Consider the following 10,053-nt stretch of genomic DNA (forward strand, 5'->3'; position numbering starts at 1 on the left):
GGAGAGCAAAGATCTATTGGTCCTCAAACAAACATTCTTGGAGGAATTGTGAGGATAAAGTGTTTCTTGACTGCTGATCACCATGGGATTCGTCCCCTTTGCTGGTCTTTATAAGAGATCAGTGAGAATATGTGGGCGAAGGTTGTTTTTTTTTGGGATATCTCCAAGAATGGCACAACAGTGCAATACACAACTGGTTTAACCAATACGCTGAATCATTCCTGGACAAATCTTGAAATGTTGCTGCCTGTTGTTTTCTTGATTAGGCTGCATTGTTTCCCATTAATTTCCTAATTTGTCCCTCCACAGTTTCATAATGAACCGAAAATATTTTTCACTTCTCATAATAAAAGATCTCTAATGTTGTGTTTTGCGCCATTGCTTCAGCAAAGCATCTCTCACTCCCAGTCAGTCAATCAACCCCCATCCCCATCCGAGACACCAAAGGATTTTGAGGACATTTGAGGTAACTAATGTTACAAAATCCACTGCAGTTATCCACAAGTCCAAACATAATTTAACATTATTAATGTACGACAGCAAACAGATAACCTTACTGCAGAAGATAACATTGATAATTAACGTTAATCTAACATTAGCTAAGATAGGTAACGTTAATATAGGCTAACTACGTTAGCTGTCAGTCTCCTCATTATGTCGACTGACATACTGTATCTGGCTGTTTGTGAAAAAACTATGTATAACATACAGTATGTAACATTATATATAGATAGCTAACGTTAACTAATTATCTAACCTTAACATTACCAGCCGCTCTGACAATGTAACTATTTTCAGCATTTGAGGAGCAAGTTGGCTCATCATGTAACTATTTGTTATGTTAACTAATCTTTGAAGTAATGCTACTGTTTTAATTCCATCTCGTTTACCATGCTTTGTGGGTATGACTTTTTTTGCTGTGTCATCACCATTCATATCTATAGAACCAATATGTTTATGATTAAATTACTATTAGAGCACAAAACTGTTTAAAAGATCTATTCTCTTAATTTTGGTCTCAAAGTGCACCAGATTTATGCATTTAACTTTAAAATGTACAAAATTTCTTACGGGGGAGCATGCCACTGGACCCCCCATAGAGCGTCCAAGGTCCACCCACTACAGTATCACAAAATGCTGTGGGAAACACTAAGGTTGGAAGTACAGTACAGTATTCATTTGCAAGCATTATAAGAGAGACCAGGGCTAGCTGTCACACTTTTACTCATGTAAATATTTCTCGAGGTTGTGTTACTTTAAAGAGATTGTTCACCCAAAAATTTAAATTTCATAATTTACTCCCTCCTCATGTCATTCCAAACGTATATGAAGTTCTTCTGTGGAACACAAAAGGATATGTCAGGCAGAATGATAGCCTTAGTCACCATTCAATGTCATTGAATTTTCCCCCTACAATGAAATTAAATGGTGACTGAGGCTAACATGCTGCCGGGAATGCGCTGAACTGTGCTCTAATGGAAATGTCACTGGAACTGTTACCGTGTCCAGAACCGTTCAGCCCGATGGTGGAATAGCGCATACAAATCCAACAGTTTGGTTTAAACCAAACCATTCCCTGATGTAAATGATTATTTTAGGTGAAAGATTGAGAAGAAGGGTTTAATGACAACCGCAGATGGTATAAAGAAGCTCTCCCAGTTTAAATTTCTCTGGATACAAGCTGAAACCATGTGTCCGTGACATCTGAAACTTCCCCACATGCCTGTGGATATTTTCTTTAGCAGAATGCTCACATTCCCTGGCTGCTCAGAAGCTAAGAATTTCAGAACATACTGAGATGAATTCAGTATTGATTCTTCTCTTTTCTAATCCAAACCAACAGCCTCTAGCTATCCGAGTTTATTCTCCATATATTCAGCAATGAAAGCTAGAGATATTTTCTCATTAGTGGAAGGGAGGAAAATTGTCCTGTATATTGAAATGTCAAAGGATTTCTTTATTAATTCAAGGGAGTCTGTGTTATAGTGCCTCCTGTTAATCTAAGACAGCTGTAGCTTATTGGAGACTCATATGTTATTATCTTGCAGTTATTGTTATAAAGGGTCACAAATTAAAACCACTTCATCACCTTCATGCTGTTTTAAACCCATATGGCATTCTTTCTTCTGTGGAACTCAAATGGAAATACTAGGCACAAGTACAGTCACCATTCACCAGTGTTGTAGTACTTGAGACCGAGTCGAGTCAAAGTCCAAGACCATATTTTCACGGTCTTGGTCTTGTCATGGACTCGTGAGCAATTTGACTTGGTCTTCACTCAAACTTGAACAAGTGTTTACTCAGACTTAAATATACAGTGATAAGCTTTGACTTATCTGACAAACATTTTTGACTGATAATATTAGAGATCTTGATGTCATGTCCCACATTACAATCTGCTGAGTAGAATCTGAACTAGTGATGCCCAGTTCACAAATAAATCATTCTACTGAGTCAGTTCTTTTCAGCAAATGATCCAAGCAGGTTTGCAAAAAGGTTTGAATCAATTGGCTATTCAGTCCAATTTGCTCGTTGGACAAAGTGGATATTTACCTACAGTCGACAAAAGACACAAAGTCTGCTTTTTTTCTTCAGCGGTAACTTTGAGAAACTTCCATTGGTGCTGTGTCTTTTTAATAAGGGGTTGTTCATACCAAACACATCCATCCATGCTGTTTTTTCATTGTTTTTCTATGTAAACAAGCTAAACTCACAGCATATCACTGTGTTTTTGGCGTCTTGTGCAGGAGCAGCGCCGTTTATTTTAATGTTCTTTTGACAAGTTAAAAAGAACATCAACTGTTAAAAACGTGTTACGAGACACCTGTGTTATACTCTTTTCCCTGATAGCACATGTACAACATCCAGACGCCTATTTGATGTTTGTGTTTACATCTGGAAGACATCTATTTGATGTTGTTTGATCATCTGCAATATGTCTATAAGACGTACATCAATAAGTATGTCTTGGATGACAATAAGACATTCCGCAAATGAGAAGTTCATGATTTTGATTGATTGTAAATCTGATATTTCAAAGCTGTTTAGCAGATGTTAGATGCTTTCCAGGAAAAAGGATCTAAAACAGACATCTTGGAAACGTACGTGTACATAAGTTATATGAATGCTACACATACTGAAGAAATTGTACCTCTCTCAGAGTCATCAGAATTTAATGGTTTCTGAAAAAAAAAATGTGCGTACCCCAAAATGAAATCTTGCTTGTAAAAGTAAACAGAAATGCTTACCTGACTTGCAATGAGTGAAATATAGTTTCGTAAATTGAATGTAAATGTTTATATCACTTTCTGCAAAAACATTGTCATATTTAATCCATTATTGTTTGGTTTTTAGGCCCATTATTGTACAGTTATATTGTATTTTGTAAAGCAGAAGTGTTCAATGTTAAAATAATAAATGAGGTTTATTTAACATATGCGCCTATAGATCTTTAAACTATTTAGTACTTTCATAAAAAACTCTTGTCTTAGACTCAGCCTGTACTGACCACGACTCGTACTCCACCCTCTTCGGGTCTCAGTCTTGACTTGAACTCGACCAACTCTGGTCTCAGACTAGACTTGGACTCGGATGAGCTGATCTCGACTACAACACTGCCATTAACTTTCAATGTATTGAAACAAAAGATGCAATGAAAGTGAATGGTGACTTAGACTAACATATTGCATTAAGAAAGTCATAAAGGTTGGGAATTACATGAGGGTGAGTAAATAATTACAGAATTTTCATTTTTGAGGTAAACTATCACTTTAAGGCCATAATACTTCATCATCCAGGTCAACAAAGGCACATTTACAGCAAGGTGATAGCACTTCTGGTTTCTGCACTACCTGTAAAATATGCCTCAAGTTTATGACATCAGCTTCTGAACAATGTAAGCCACATTTCTGCAGCATGATGTGGAGTCTCTTACATTTAGTAAGCTAATAAAAGAGGAGGTACGACTTCCTCTATTTTACAACTAATTAGTCAGCCAGATTGTTCTATTCACAGACGGAAAACAGTAACAGGCCTGAATCTTTTCAGAGGCCACAAGGTGAAAAACATTCATGGGAAATTGTTCATAGGATTTAGTAAGAGACTTCAGAATTTAAAATTACTTTAAAGCTTATTCTGGGTTAAATACAAGCTACACAATAGCACTTATTGACAGCAGCTGTGGTGTGCTCTCCATTACCACAGAAAGTATTTTTTAGCAGACAAACGCACATAATAGAAGTTTATGGGGCAACCATTGCATGCTTGTCCAGTGACAGTCTGTTTTACATCTGCTGAACTGTCCAATAGCATTTTTTAACTCAATTGGCAAAAGGATAAAGAAAAGCATTTGGCGAATGCTTTTTCGTAATGCAATTTAAAATGTACATAAAAAAAATATTTTTGGATTTTATTTATTAACATTAATTAACTTGTATTAAATTAAATGAAACATTAATTAAATAAACAGTCTTAAATATGGCTATTTATTTGTCATATTATTTATTTATTATTTGATTATTATATTTAACTAAAACATGAATTAAAGGTGAAGTATTATTTTATATATATATATATATATATATATATATATATATATATATATATATATATATATATATATTTTTTTTTTATTTATGTCAAAATACATTGTACTATCCCAGTTTATTGTTCATACAGGGACAGATTACCATCTGGGCCAATGAGACCAGTGCCCTTGACTACCAAGGGTCCCTTGACTGCCCGAGGGTGCCCTGGGCTTTTAAGGCTGCACAATCTAGTTTGGTGACACCCCCCACACACACACACACACACACACACACTTGAAAACCCTTCTGGGCATGAACAACCAACCCCACCCCCCCTCCCTCCAATCAACAACTTAGGTGGAGGGGGGGCCCTTGGAGATAATTGGCCCCAGGGACTTTGAAAGTCAAAATCCGTCCCTGTGTTCATAGACAACTATAAGTAAGCCAATCGTGGGCTTACCTCCCCCAAAAGTGTAAACACTGAGCCTCCCAGGCACTATCAAAACTTTGATGCTTATATTTTGAGCGGCCCGCTCAGCCCCACCCATCCCATTTCTAGCTCAACCCATAGTGTGAGTTAGTTCAGCAGGGGGAATATGAACATCCGTGGTAGACGTCTACAGAGGGAAAGAAATTTAGCATCACCAAAATTCGAACAGAGACAGAGAACGGAGTAAAACCAGAGTGAACATTCGCATCGCATAATGTTAACTAACTTTGACTGAATTTTTGGGATTCGATGGAGATGGCAAACTTGCCGAGTAGCTTCTCGAAAGGTAAGCTACACTCAAGGTATTGCCACACAAGTAAGCTCATTACTGTCGAGCTCCAGATATATTCGTAAGATACTCAGAATTTGTATCATTACGCTTAATAGTTACCAGAAGAACCATCTTACCTAATGTGCTGGATCCCCCGCACACACTGCCGTTCAATCCGGCAATGTTATCAGACGACCCGATTCCTCTGCCACGCTCTCTGTCCAATGTGTATATGTTATAGTGGTCTTGTTCATTACAACATTAAACATTTATCAGCTTTTATTTAGTATGGCCTGTTAGTTCAAAAGGGATCAGAGAGTGTGAAAGGGCATGATGAATCTAATGGGTGTCAAAGGTTGTTTTAAAACATTGTATTGTAATTCCATTTGATGCCACTAGTAGCGCAGAAATGAAATACTTTACCTTTAAATAGTTTAAATCTGTTCATTTGTCCATTTAAAAAAAAGGTGATTTATGTATTTACATTTTAATGTTTGAATTAAAGTTTATTTTTAAGTGTCACTCCTGGTCTTCCATAGCATTGTAACTGCATAACTAGTGTAAATGCATTTCTTTTAATGTTCTTTGTTCATGTTTACAAAATAAGGTTCTTTGTGCCATTTAAAAGGCCTCTCCTATGGCATCCACCTGCAAAGCCATTTTTATTTCTATTTGAAACCTTATTATTAATGATTGTAGATGCAATGCATTGGTGGATGTAATCTGAAAGCAATGGAAGCACATTTGCAGATGCATCAACTTTAGATTTACGATAACACAGGCATTTATGGCCCCCGGGATTATAACATGCTCTCAATTTCCATAAAAGTACTCCAAGATGAATCACCAACCAGGGTGAGGAATTTCCTCGCACATCGAGAATGAAGAGTTGCACACATGTGAACAAAATCACAGACAGGTCAGAGTGGTAAAAAAGAAAAACAGCCTCTCAATTTGGCAACAAATCCTCTACAGAAAAAAGCCTGACTGTCCTACTGAATGTTTTTTTTTGTTTTTTTGTCCTCCTTCGTCTTTGTTGGGACTTTGCCACAGAGTGCAGTCTGTTGCATGAGAGCCATTTTTAAAGTCCTTTGTTAAAGAGGAATTCAACTAAAGTGCCCAGACTTTGCTGGTCTTAATAACCTAAAGGTTCTGAAACATTACATAACCTTGAAGTAAATGGATAAACCACTGCCTTTTTCAGATTTGATCCAAACAGAGGGATGTCTGTAATTCTGAACTCATTCCCCTTTTATGGAGGAATATATGTCAATATGTTTTTCTGGCCAAATGCTTTTCTGCTTTCTCTTAAAAGGATAGTTCACCAAAAATAAATAAATAAATAAAAAGGAACACAAAAGGAGGCAGAATACTATAGCTATCCACCTTTTTCCTGAACGTGGAAGTGTTTCACAATTCGCCTGTTTTCAATTTTTTTTGACAAAAAACAAACAAACATGTGGCTCTATATTGCCGATACTTCACAGAGTTGAGATGAGCCTCATCTGAGTATGTAGTTGACATGAAGCGATGGTCCGAGGTTAGTTACGTTAACATTAACTACTTTGAGTTGTTATAACATTTAAACGGTTGTTGTTCTCTGTCTGAAATGCTTGTTTTGGTTAATTTTTCATTGCATCTCTAAACCAGAAACAGAATACAGGCAAATAGAATCATCATGGCGCCGCCCAGTGGTTGCTCAGGAAAACTGCATAGTATAGTAGAGTATAGTATAGTATAGGGTAGTTTAGTCTCAGTCACCATTTACTTTCATTGTGGGTTTTTTTCATGCAATGAGAGTGAATGGTGACTAAGGCAAACATTCTGCTGCCTAACATTCTTTTGACATCTAAACCAAGCTTTGGTGTCAGTTTATGTACATGTATGTGTTCAAGTTAGTTTTACGATGCTCAGGAACATCTTTTGACTTCTGGCATTTCTTTAATCCCCGAACATGTCCTAACAGGGCAAACAATGGCTGGAGATGTAATTGGGGTTACTCCTATTTTGTAAACCCATATAAATTTTTTCTTCCATGGAACATAAGAGATTTTAGGGAGTATGTTATTCTCTATGACAGTGAATGGTGACTGAGGTTGCCAGTCTCTAACATTCTGCCTAACATCTCGTTTTACGTACAGCAGAAGACAGAAAGTCATATGGGTTTGGAACAATATGAGGGAAGAGTAAATGATGACAGAATTATCTTTTTATGTTAACTATCCCTTTAATCCTCAACGACAATCCTCTGCTTATATTATATTTCACTTGTGAGGAACCACGCTTGGCTTGATTTCAGTGATAGATCTTTAACACTCAGAAATGTCTCCAGGCAGTGTTTAAGGTATTTCATATTGTACAACAGCAGACAACAGAGACTATTAATAAAATTAAAGCTCAAAGCAGCTTTTACGTAATCACATCCCCTAGTAGGGCCTTCCCTGTTTCTTTTCTTTTTTTCCTGTATGTGTTTGCTCAGTTAGGTCACTCTCTGTTTCCTCAGGAAGAGGCTCAGAGGATGGAATACTTTTCCGAAAGAGGTCTGATGAACAGGACAGAACCCTACATTATATAGATCTATACACTTTCTGTATGCCAACAATTGTCACATTTGTGTTTATTTCTCCTTAGGACTTTTAGAAGAAACAAACACAACTGTGAACTCCATTTCATCTCCAGATCTCTGAAAAAGCAACTTCTAATCAATAAACATTTCCATGGGGTGGTTCTCGACTGGTTTTGCTTGAGGACACAGATTATACATTGGATGTCAAATAGCACTAGTTCAAAAATAGTTTATTGAACAAAGGTAAACAAACATATCCTTCAAATTAAAAGTATAAAATTAAAATAAAAAAGGCGAATATTACATGAAAATGGTTATATATTGCACCTTTAAGGTGGTTGCTGTGCTTTGGAACATGGGAGCTGGTAAAAGCTGGTCTTGAGCAGGTCGTGCTGGCCCAAACTGGTTCTTAATTGGTCGACCAGATACCATGTTCCAAAAACCAGCTTGACCACATTGAGCTGGTATGACCAGCTGGTTACTGGTCCAAGATGGTCTGCCAGCTTGGACCAGCTAAAGACCAGCTAGAAACCAGCTACCATGTTCCAAAACACAGCTACAAGCTAAAGGTAGATTTTCCAGCAGGATAGTCATATAGATTACTTTTATGTGGACTTTTTGTGATTTTTCTTAGCTTCAAAGGTCCGTTCACTATTCACTTGCATTGTAAGGACCAACAGAGCTGAGATATTCTTCTAAAAATCTTCGTATGTGTTCTGCAGAAGAAAGAAAGTCACACAGTAAATTATGACATCATTTTTATTTTTAGGTGAACTGTCCCTTTAAGGTTTATGTTTTTCAATAAGTAGGGGAAAAAATGGCCGAAAATCCCAATAACACTGAGGGAGATAAACACAAGTCATATCTAGAAAAATCGTAAACGTCGAGACTCGGGGCTGTGCTCTTTTTACTAAAATGCACAGAACACCGTACTGGAACATGCTAAAAAAAACACACAGCAACACCAACAATAGCATCGTGATGTTGTGCCAGAAAGCAGCACTCACATTTTAGTTAGGAAAATGGGGAAGTCTTGTGTTCAGAATTGAATCACACCACCAGGGCCAAATATGAAGACTGTCTGCACTCTTGTGGTGACTGGAAGTAATAGCATTTTCATCATCTGTGACGTGATCATCTGCAACATTTGTTGTGGTGTCAATGCCCGTAATGCCGTAATGTGCAACGTGTTGTGGTTTATCTACTGACATTTTTGGCACTTGAACAGATGCTGAATCATACTTTGTCCTGCCATCATACTGCCAAAAATATTTGGCAAAAGATTGTAGTCCGAACAAAGGAGAACATCTGTTTGTTTGAGAAAAATTCTACCTCTACTGTCCCAGTGAAACCACCATATGGGTCATAATTTAAAGGGACAGTTCACCAAAATGAAATTCTGTCATTGTTGAAGTAATTCACCCAAAAATGAAAATGATCTCATTTACTCACCCTCATGCCACCCCAGATGTGTAGGACTTTCTTTCTTCTGCTGAACACAAATGGAGATTTTTGGAAGAATATCTCAGCTCTGTAGGTCCTTACAATGCAAGTGAATGGTGACCAAATCTTTGAAGCTCCATAAAGGAGATATCTAGACTCTAGTGGTTTAATCAGTGTCTTCTGAAGTGATCCAGATGGTTTTGGGTGAGAACAGACCAAAACATAACAGCTTTTTCACTGTACATATTTTATTGCAGTCTCTAGGCACAATTATTATTTCAAGCTTAAATACACTTCCTAGTGTATAACGCATGCGCAGAGCACTAGATGGCACTATAGCTTGAAATCATGATTGCCAGGAAGACTGCAGATTGAAAAACAAAAGAGTTATATTTTCGTCTTTTCCTACCCAAAACAAACTGAATTGCTTCAGAAGACATTGATTGTGAATTAGCATTTTTCGAGCTATGTGTTTCCTCTGGATTTTCCTATGTATTTTTTATAACAGCAGACTTGGCAGTTTTGGATCTATGAGTAAAATAATGTCTGTGGTAAACATCACTTGAAGTAACTTGGACATTTTGTCAGAAATAAACAGTCATACCTCATACGAGAATTTTTAAGCCACAGTGTTTCTTAAAAAAGTAGACCTATGTTGGTAAAGTTGTGAAATAAGGACCACAACCGTTTTTGTTTAGTCAGGCACATGCACTCATGCTTGTGGTATTTATAGTCCTTTTTTAGCAACTTGTTAGCA

This window comes from Xyrauchen texanus, chromosome 41 (genome assembly GCF_025860055.1).
Source record: "Xyrauchen texanus isolate HMW12.3.18 chromosome 41, RBS_HiC_50CHRs, whole genome shotgun sequence".
Lineage (NCBI taxonomy): Eukaryota > Metazoa > Chordata > Actinopteri > Cypriniformes > Catostomidae > Xyrauchen > Xyrauchen texanus.